The sequence below is a fragment of the Somniosus microcephalus genome, chromosome 2, assembly GCF_052327205.1.
Source record: "Somniosus microcephalus isolate GS21.2 chromosome 2, FLI_Smic_1.0, whole genome shotgun sequence".
NCBI lineage: Eukaryota > Metazoa > Chordata > Chondrichthyes > Squaliformes > Somniosidae > Somniosus > Somniosus microcephalus.
This window is the reverse complement of record NC_140988.1, coordinates 137,016,539-137,025,356: the sequence shown is the minus strand read 5'-3', so window position 1 is coordinate 137,025,356 and position 8,818 is coordinate 137,016,539.

Here is an 8,818-nt window from a genome sequence, read left to right as displayed (position 1 = left end):
TGCCAGATGGAGGACCACCACTGCTAGGACGTGAATGGATCCGGAAGACACAATTAGATTGGCATTCCATACAGGCATTGAAGGTTGAGGCCAAAAAGGATGACGACGTCACACCTGGACGACTGTCAAAAATGCTAACTGACGCAAAAGAAGTGTTCCAGGAGGGACTAGGAACACTAAAAGGAATAACAGCAACGATTAAAACAGAGGAAAATGCAAGCCCAAAGTTTCTGAAGGCCAGACCAGTGCCTTATGCGATCAGACCAGCTGTTGAAGCAGAGCTGGAAGGGTTGGAACGTTCAGGAGTACTGTCCAAAGTGGACTGGAGCGAGTGGGCTACACCCATCATTCCTGTAATGAAGAGGTCGTTGAGTAATACGCCTGGGGAACCAAAGAAGGTCCGCATCTGTGGGGATTTTAAGGTGACAGTGAACCCAATCCTTCACACGGTGCACAGAATCACAGAAATCACAGAAACCCCACAGTGCAGATAGAGGCCATTTCGGCCCATTGAACCTGCACCGACACATATCCCACCCGATCCCCGTAACCCCTACACCAACACATATCCCACCCTATCCCCGTAACCCCACGTATTTAATCCCCCTAACACTAAGGGTCAATTTATCATAGCCAATCAACCTAACCCGCACATCTTTGGACTGTGGGAGGAAACCGGAGCACCCGGAGGAAACCCACGCAAACACGGGGAGAATGTGCAAACTCCACACAGACAGTCACCCGAGGCCGGATTCGAACCCGGGTCCATGGCACTGTGAGGCAACAGTGCTAACCACTATGCCACCGCTTCCACGAATTGAGGATATTTTCGCCTCGCTATCTGGAGGTAAACGCTTCACCAAAATTGATCTAGCCCAGGCGTACTTGCAAATGGAGGTAGAAGAAGCTTCGAAACAATACCTTACGATCAACACTCATAAAGGTCTCTATCAACACAACCGGCTGGTGTTTGGAGTAGCCTCGGCTCCGGCTATCTGGCAAAGGGCGATGGATCAGGTCCTGCAAGGGATTCCAGGGACCCAGTGTTATTTGGACGACATCTTGGTCACGGGCGAAAATGACGGTGATCACCTCGCCAACTTGGAGAAGGTGCTCACCAGATTAAAGGAGTATGGGCTACGAGCTAATCGCCACAAGTGCGAGTTTTTCCAGAAACAGATCTCGTATTGTGGCCACGTCATTGATGAAGAGGGGTTACATAAGTCCCCTGACAAGATTGAGGCAGCAGTCAAGGCTCCAGCACCGGAAAATGTGTCACAACTGAGGTCGTTCCTCGGGCTTGTAAGCTACTACCACAAATTCTTACCAAATTTGTCTACGGTATTACACCCACTGAACACCCTACTGTGAACAGGGGTACCATGGAAGTGGGATGACAAACGTAGACGAGCTTTCCAGAAGTGTAATGAATTGATCACATCAAAAGAGGTGTTGGCCCATTTCAACCCAGCACTACCATTTCGTTTGGCATGTGATGCATCACCCTATGGTATTGGAGCGGTGCTGTCGCACAAATTCCCAGACGGGTTGGAGAGGCCAGTAGCCTTTGCGTCTCGGTCACTAACCTCAGCCGAGCGCAACTACACCCAGATTGACAGGGAGGCCCTCAGCCTAGTATGGGGAGTAAAAAAATTCAACCACTATCTGCATGGGCAGAAGTTCACCTTGCTGACTGACCACCAACCACTTGTCTCCATCTTTAATCCTAAGAAGGGTGTTCCAGTCATGACTGCACAGCAGTTACAAAGATGGTCCCTGTTTCTAGGGGCGAATCAATATGAAATAGAATATAAAGGCACAAAACAGCATGGGAATGCTGATGGGCTATCGCGCCTGCCACTGCCTACTGTGGAGGAAGCACCAGCAGTGGACCCTATCGAGATATTTTATTCATCAATAATTGAACGATTGCCAGTAACAAACGCGGATATAGAGAAGGAGACCCGCAATGATCCGACGCTGTCGCGGGTATATGAATTGACGGTGAGGGGATGGCCAACACATGGCGACTCACTGTTGCCAGCATTCTCATCCAGAAGAGAACAGCTGTCAGTATGCCAGGGGACAGTGATGTGTGGATCCAGAGTGGTGATTCCACCCAAGTTAAGGGAGAGAGTGCTAAATGAGCTACATGAAAGTCATCTGGGGGGAGTGAAAATGAAAAGCCTTGCTAGGGCTTATGTGTGGTGGCCGGGAATCGATCAACAAATCGAAGACCTAACTAAGAGCTGCTTAGGATGCCAGAAGGTCCAAAATGCACCACCACATGCCCCTCTACACCCATGGGAGTGGCCCTCCTCTCCATGGCAACGGGTGCATATTGATTTTGCTGGTCCATCCATGGACTCAATGTTCTTAATAGCAGTGGATGCTCATTCAAAGTGGCCTGAGGTGATAAAAATGTCTTCAACCACTACAGAGAAAACGATTGCAGTCCGACGGACCATATTTGCCAGAAACGGTTTGCCAGAGCAGATTTGCTCTGATAATGGACCACAGTTTGTGTCTGACGAGTTCCAAAAATTTATGAGAAGGAATGGGGTAAGGCATTACACATCCGCCCCGTATCATCCAGCCACAAATGGATTGGCTGAGAGGTTCGTACAAACCTTTAAGAAGGCGATAAAGGCCATGTGCGACGATGAAATTCCACTACAGCGTAAGATGGACAATTTCTTATTAGCCTACCGAAACGCGACACATGCAGCTACCAACCAGACCCCGGCCATGATGTTCTTTAACCGAAGGTTGAGATCTCGTCTGGACTTGCTCAGACCAAATGTGCGAAGAAATGTTGAGGACAAACAATTCCAGCACATCAATGAGAAGCCGACAAGGAGCTTCAATGTAGGGCAACCAGTCTTGGCCCGTGACTATCGAACAGAGAAATGGCAACCCGGAACGATATTTACAAGGCAGGGGCCATTAATGTAAACAGTGGATGTCGGGGAGAACATTGTGAGACGCCACGCCAGTCAGATCTTAGCGTCACAGGAACGCATCAACCCCATGCCTCGAGTACCTGGGGATGAACCCGACATACCGGTAGCATCTACTTCAGACCCAGTAGCAGTGGAACCTGATGAACTACCCGATGAAAAGGGGTCAGAATCGCCTCTGCACCAAGAACAAGAACCTCCGGAAAGGCGCCATCCCGAAAGGGTCAGGAAGCCGTCCCAAAGACTGAATCTATAAATGGACTTTTGTTGTTTAATGTACATGTAAAAAAATGTTAATTGTTATTTGAATATTAGGGGTACTACTAATCTAAAAGGGGAGGAATTGTAGTGTATGTGCCTTTGATGCGCTATCAATTACTCATAAAAGACTGAGAGTTAAGAAAGTAACTAAAGGCTTTTATTAACAAAAGAATGAAGGTCTGCCTCGAGTGGTCGACCGGTCCAGAAATACAAAGGGCTGGGGAGCAGTCACCTTTATACTAGGACTTGTGGGAGGAGTCAGCCGAGGCATGTCCAGGCATGTACACAGTGGAATACAAACAGTGGTTTACCACATTCACCCCTTGTTTAAAATTGAGTCCGGCGGGGTGAAGTGTATTAAAAGTTAGTGTATTGGAGTCTCTCCGGAGGTCTTGTCTGCCACTGTGAACGGCGTGGCGACGGCAGGGGTAGTGGAGCTTCCGGCGTCGAGTCCTGCGTGGGCTATGGCACAGGCGTGTCGTCCTCGTAGATGTCGAGCGGGTCGCGGGGCCCAGGCCTGCCGTCTGCTGGGGCTGGATATCGGATCGTGGGGGGGGGTGGTAGTGAGTAGTGGGTTACTGCGGCCCCCGAGGGTGCAAGGTCTCTTATGGAGACTGTGTCCTCCCGCCCGTCCGGGTATGCAATGTAAGCATACTGGGGGTTGGCGTGGAGGAGGTCGACCCTCTCGACCAGGGGGTCCATTTTATGGGTCCTCACGTGCCTTCTCAGTAGGACCGGCCCTGGGGACGTCAGCCATGGCGGTAGCGATGTCCCCGATGTGGACTTCCTTGGGAAGACAAACATTTTCTCATGAGGGGTGGCGTTAGTGGCAGTGCAGAGCAGTGACCGAATAGAGTGGAGCGCATCGGGGAGCACATCCTGCCAGCGGGAGGTTGGAAGGCCCCTAGACTTTAAGGCTAGCAGGGCGGCCTTCCAAACTGTCGCATTTTCTCTTTCCACCTGTCCGTTCCCCCGGGGGTTGTAACTGGTGGTCCTGCTTGTGGCAATACCCCTAGTTAGCAGGTACTGACGGAGTTCGTCGCTCATAAACGATGAGCCCCGGTCGCTATGGATATAGCTGGGGAAACCAAACAGGGTGAAGAGGTCGTTCAGACATTTAATGACCGTGGCACTGGTCATGTCCGGGCAGGGGATGGCGAATGGGAAACGGGAGTACTCATCAATAATATTGAGGAAGTACACATTGCGGTCGGAGGAGGGGAGAGGCCCTTTAAAATCAACGCTCAGGCGCTCGAAGGGGCGAGTGGCTTTTATCAGGTGGGCCCTGTCTGGTCTATAAAAGTGCGGTTTGCACTCAGCGCAGACTTGGCAGTTCCTGGTCATGGTCCTGACCTCCTCAATAGAGTAAGGCAGGTTGCGGGCCTTGATGAAGTGGAAGAACCTGGTGACCCCCGGGTGGCAGAGGTCATTGTGGAGGGCCCGCAGTCTATCGATCTGCGCGCTGGCGCAGGTGCCACGCGATAGCGCATCCGGGGGTTCATTGAGCTTCCCGGGCCGGTACAAGATCTCGTAATTGTAGGTGGAAAGTTCGATTCTCCACCTCAAGATCTTGTCATTTTTGATTTTGCCCCTCTGCTTGTTGTTAAACATGAAAGCAACTGAACGTTGGTCAGTGAGCTGGGTAAATCGTTTTCCGGCCAGGTAGTGCCTCCAATGACGCACAGCCTCCACAATCACCTGGGCCTCCTTCTCAACAGCGGAGTGTCTGGTCTCCGGGCCTTGGAGGGTTCGTGAAAAGAAGGCCACGGGTCTCCCCGCCTGATTGAGGGTAGCGGCCAGGGCAAAGTTGGACGCGTCGCTTTCCACCTGGAAGGGGATGGATTCGTCCACTGCGTGCATGGTGGCTTTGGCAATGTCTTCCTTGATACGGTGGAAGGCTAAGCGGGCCTCTGCCGTCAAGGGAAAAGAGGTGGACTTGATCAGCGGATGGGCCTTGTCCGCATAGTAGGGGACCCACTGGGCATAATAGGAGAAAAACCCTAGGCACCTCTTCAGGGCCTTGAGGCAGTGGGGCAGTGGGAGTTCCATAAGGGGACGCATCCGGTCGGGGTCGGGGCCGATGACTCCGTGTTCCACAACACAGCCAAAGATGGCGAGGCGGTTTGTGCGGAATATGCACTTCTCCTTGTTATATGTCAGGTTCAGGAGTTGGGCGGTGCGGAGGAATTTTTCGAGGTTTGCGTCATGGTCCTGCAAGTCACGGCCACAGATGGTCACATTGTCCAGATATGGGAAAGTGGCCTGCAACGCATTTTGATCTACCATCCGGTCCATCTCCCTTTGGAAGACGGAGACCCCATTGGTGACGTCAAAGGGAACCCTAAGGAAGTGGTAGAGGCGGCCGTTTGCCTCAAAGGCAGTATACTGGCGGTCCTCAGGGTGGATAGGGAGCTGGTGGTACGCTGATTTCAGGTCAATGGTGGAGAAGACGCGGTACTGCGCGATCTGGTTGACCATATCAGCTATGCGGGGGAGTGGGTAGGCGTCCAGCAGGGTGTAGCGATTTATTGTCTGGCTGTAGTCGATGACCAGGCGCTGCTTCTCGCCGGTCTTAACGACCACAACCTGGGCTCGCCAGGGGCTGGTGCTGCCCTCAATAATCCCTTCCTTCAGGAGCCGCTCCACTTCGGTTTTAATGAAAACCCTGTCCCCGGCACTGTATCGCCTGCTCTTTGTGGCGATGGGCTTACAGTCGGGGGTGAGGTTAGCAAACAGTGGGGAGGGGGGGTGACTCTGAGTGTGGAGAGGTTGCACCTGGTGCGCGGCGGGCAATTTGGGAGCTGCTGGCTGCGGACTGTGAGTGGGGGTAGGGGTCCACCGTACGCCATCGTAACACTTTTAAGGTGGCACTGAAAATCTAACCCCAGCAGGACGGCAGCGCAGAGGTCGGGCAGGACCAGAAGTTTAAAATGATCGTACACGGTCCCGTCTACTACGAGTGTCACCACGCAGTAGCCGCCGATGTCCGCCGACTGGGACTCGGAGGCCATAGAAATCCGCTGGTGCGCAGGCAGGACTGGGAGAGAGCAACGCCGCACCATGTCGGGGTGGATGAAGCTCTCCGTGCTCCCAGAGTCAAAAAGGCAGATTGTATCGTGGCCATTTACCTTAATGTCCATTGTGGAACTGGCCAGCTGGTGCGGTCTCGCTTGGTCCAGTGTAACGGATGCCAGCGTAGGGGTCGGTGTGTCGCTGCGGGTATCAGATGAGGCGGTGTTGGGGGCCTGCTGCGTTCCGGCTGTCATCCAAGATGGCGGCGTCCATGATCCCCATGTGGCTGGAGGCGTCCAAAATGGCTGCTGTACCGGTGGTTCGCACATGGCCGGGGAGGCCCAAGATGGCGGCCCGCATGGCCCACACGCGGCACTGCTGGGGTTCGGGGTGGCTTTGGCCCTGCAGACGTTAGCGTAGTGTCCCTTCTTCCCGCAGCCCGAGCAGATCGCGTTTTTTGCCGGGCAGCGCGCTCTGGGGTGTTTTGCCTGGCCACAGAAGTAGCATTTCTGGCCTTGGGGCACTGCTGTCTGGCCTTGGGACACTGCTGCGGTAGTTGGGCCGTTGCTGGGGTGTGGCTGGGGTGGCACGGCGCTATGAGGCGGTCCTACCGTGTCCCAGGCTGTCATTCCCCGCGGCGTCCACGGTGCAGAGGAGTAGGCATCCATGCCCCGGTAGGCTGCATCCAATGATAGTGCGAGTTCAGAGGCCTTGTTGAGGTCGAGGTCACTCTGCTCCAACAGTCGCTGTCGGGTGTAATTGGATCTGTGGCCCGCTACAAAAGCGTCCCGGATAAGTTCCTCTGTGTACACGGCAGCCTTTACATCCTTACAACCACAGGCCCGGCCAAGCACAGACAGTGCCTGAAGGTATTCCACGGTCGATTCCCCAGGTTGTTGTTTACGACTCCCCAGAAGGTGCCTGGCGTACACTTCGTTCACTGGGCGCGTGTACTGGTCCTTGAGGAGCTTGATAGCGTCCGCGTATGAGGTCGCGTCTTGGATGACCGAGTACACTCGGTGGTTCACTTTGGAGGTCAGGACATCCAGTTTGTCCTCGTCCGATTTGATTGCTGCGGAGGCGGTCAGGAATTTTTCGAAACACTTAAGCCAGTGAGTAAACTTGGTGGATGAGTCCGCCTCCCGATGATCTAAGTCCAGGCATGCTGGTGTGAGGATCTTCTCCATTATAAAAATTTTGTTAATAAAATTGATGCGCTATCAATTACTCATAAAAGACTGAGAGTGAAGAGAGTAACTAAAGGCTTTTATTAACAAAAGAATGAAGGTCTGCCTCGAGTGGTCGACCGGTCCAGAAATACAAAGGGCTGGGGAGCAGTCACCTTTATACTAGGACTTGTGGGAGGAGTCAGCCGAGGCATGTCCAGGCATGTACACAGTGGAATACAAACAGTGGTTTACCACAGCCTTTAAGTCAGAACTACTTTTACAGCTCCGGTATACTGTAGTACCGGCAGTGACCACACCGGTATATAAGCTTTGCGCATGTCTCTGTACCCCCAGTCTTGAGACTACCCTCCCCCAGTAAAGACCTGTTTATTGTTGATGTACAGCATCCGTGTGATTATTTAATAACAGCATGTCCACTGAACCACGGATCCAACAACAATGTCCACCCCTGTCATAAACTCCACACCCTGTAAGTCGCTCACCAGCAGACACTGTGCTTGAACCGTCTGTAGTGTATGTAACCGTCTACCTTTAAGAGACTATTGTATGTAACCGTTCACCTTTAAGAGAACTATTTTAGGTGTGGCACTACTTGTTTGGCTTCTGTATACGGTAATACCGACGGTGACCACACCGGTATATAAGTGCTGTGGCATGATTTGTAGGGCAGATTCGCCCTGACCTTCGAATAGTAAAATCCTGTTGTATGTTACTCCTGAAGTCTGTGTCGTAATTAACTGCACAACCCACAGACTTTACACCGTCCACATACATTTTGCGGCCTGTGGGGTGTATCCCGGCCTGAAAACCTATGTTGACTTCCCATACCCCTTCAATGGAACACTGGTGGACCGTCCCTGGATAAATCATGTTGGCCGCGACCTTCAGCTTGCAGAGACCTTTCACCTTTAGGTCCATCTGGGAGAGAAGCCGGCTCCAGCGAGCAATGCGGGCACTGCTTACTGTCCCATCTTTAATTCTCCCATCTTGGAGCATCTGGGTGGGCATGTGATGGGTGAGGAGGGTGATGGGCGAGGTACCTATGAAGATCAATGATCTTTTCACAGTCCAGTGAGTGGCGAGGAGGTGCCTCTCACAGGAATAGCCCTTCTCCACATCTGTGAGTATCCTGGAGGAGTAAACCACCGGTCTCAGCTGGCCGTGCCGCTCCTGGAGCAGCAATGCACTCAGGCTGTCCCCGCTGGCTGCTACCTCCAGGAAAAACTCTTTTCCCCCATCAATAGCCCCTAGAGCTGGCGCAGTTTGCAGATCTTGTTTGAGTTTTACGAATGCTGCCTCACAACCCTCATCCCAAACCCACTCCACTCCCTTATGTAGGAGACGGAGCAGAGGGGCTGCTGTGGCTGCGTAATCCTCAATAAAACCTCTGCAGCA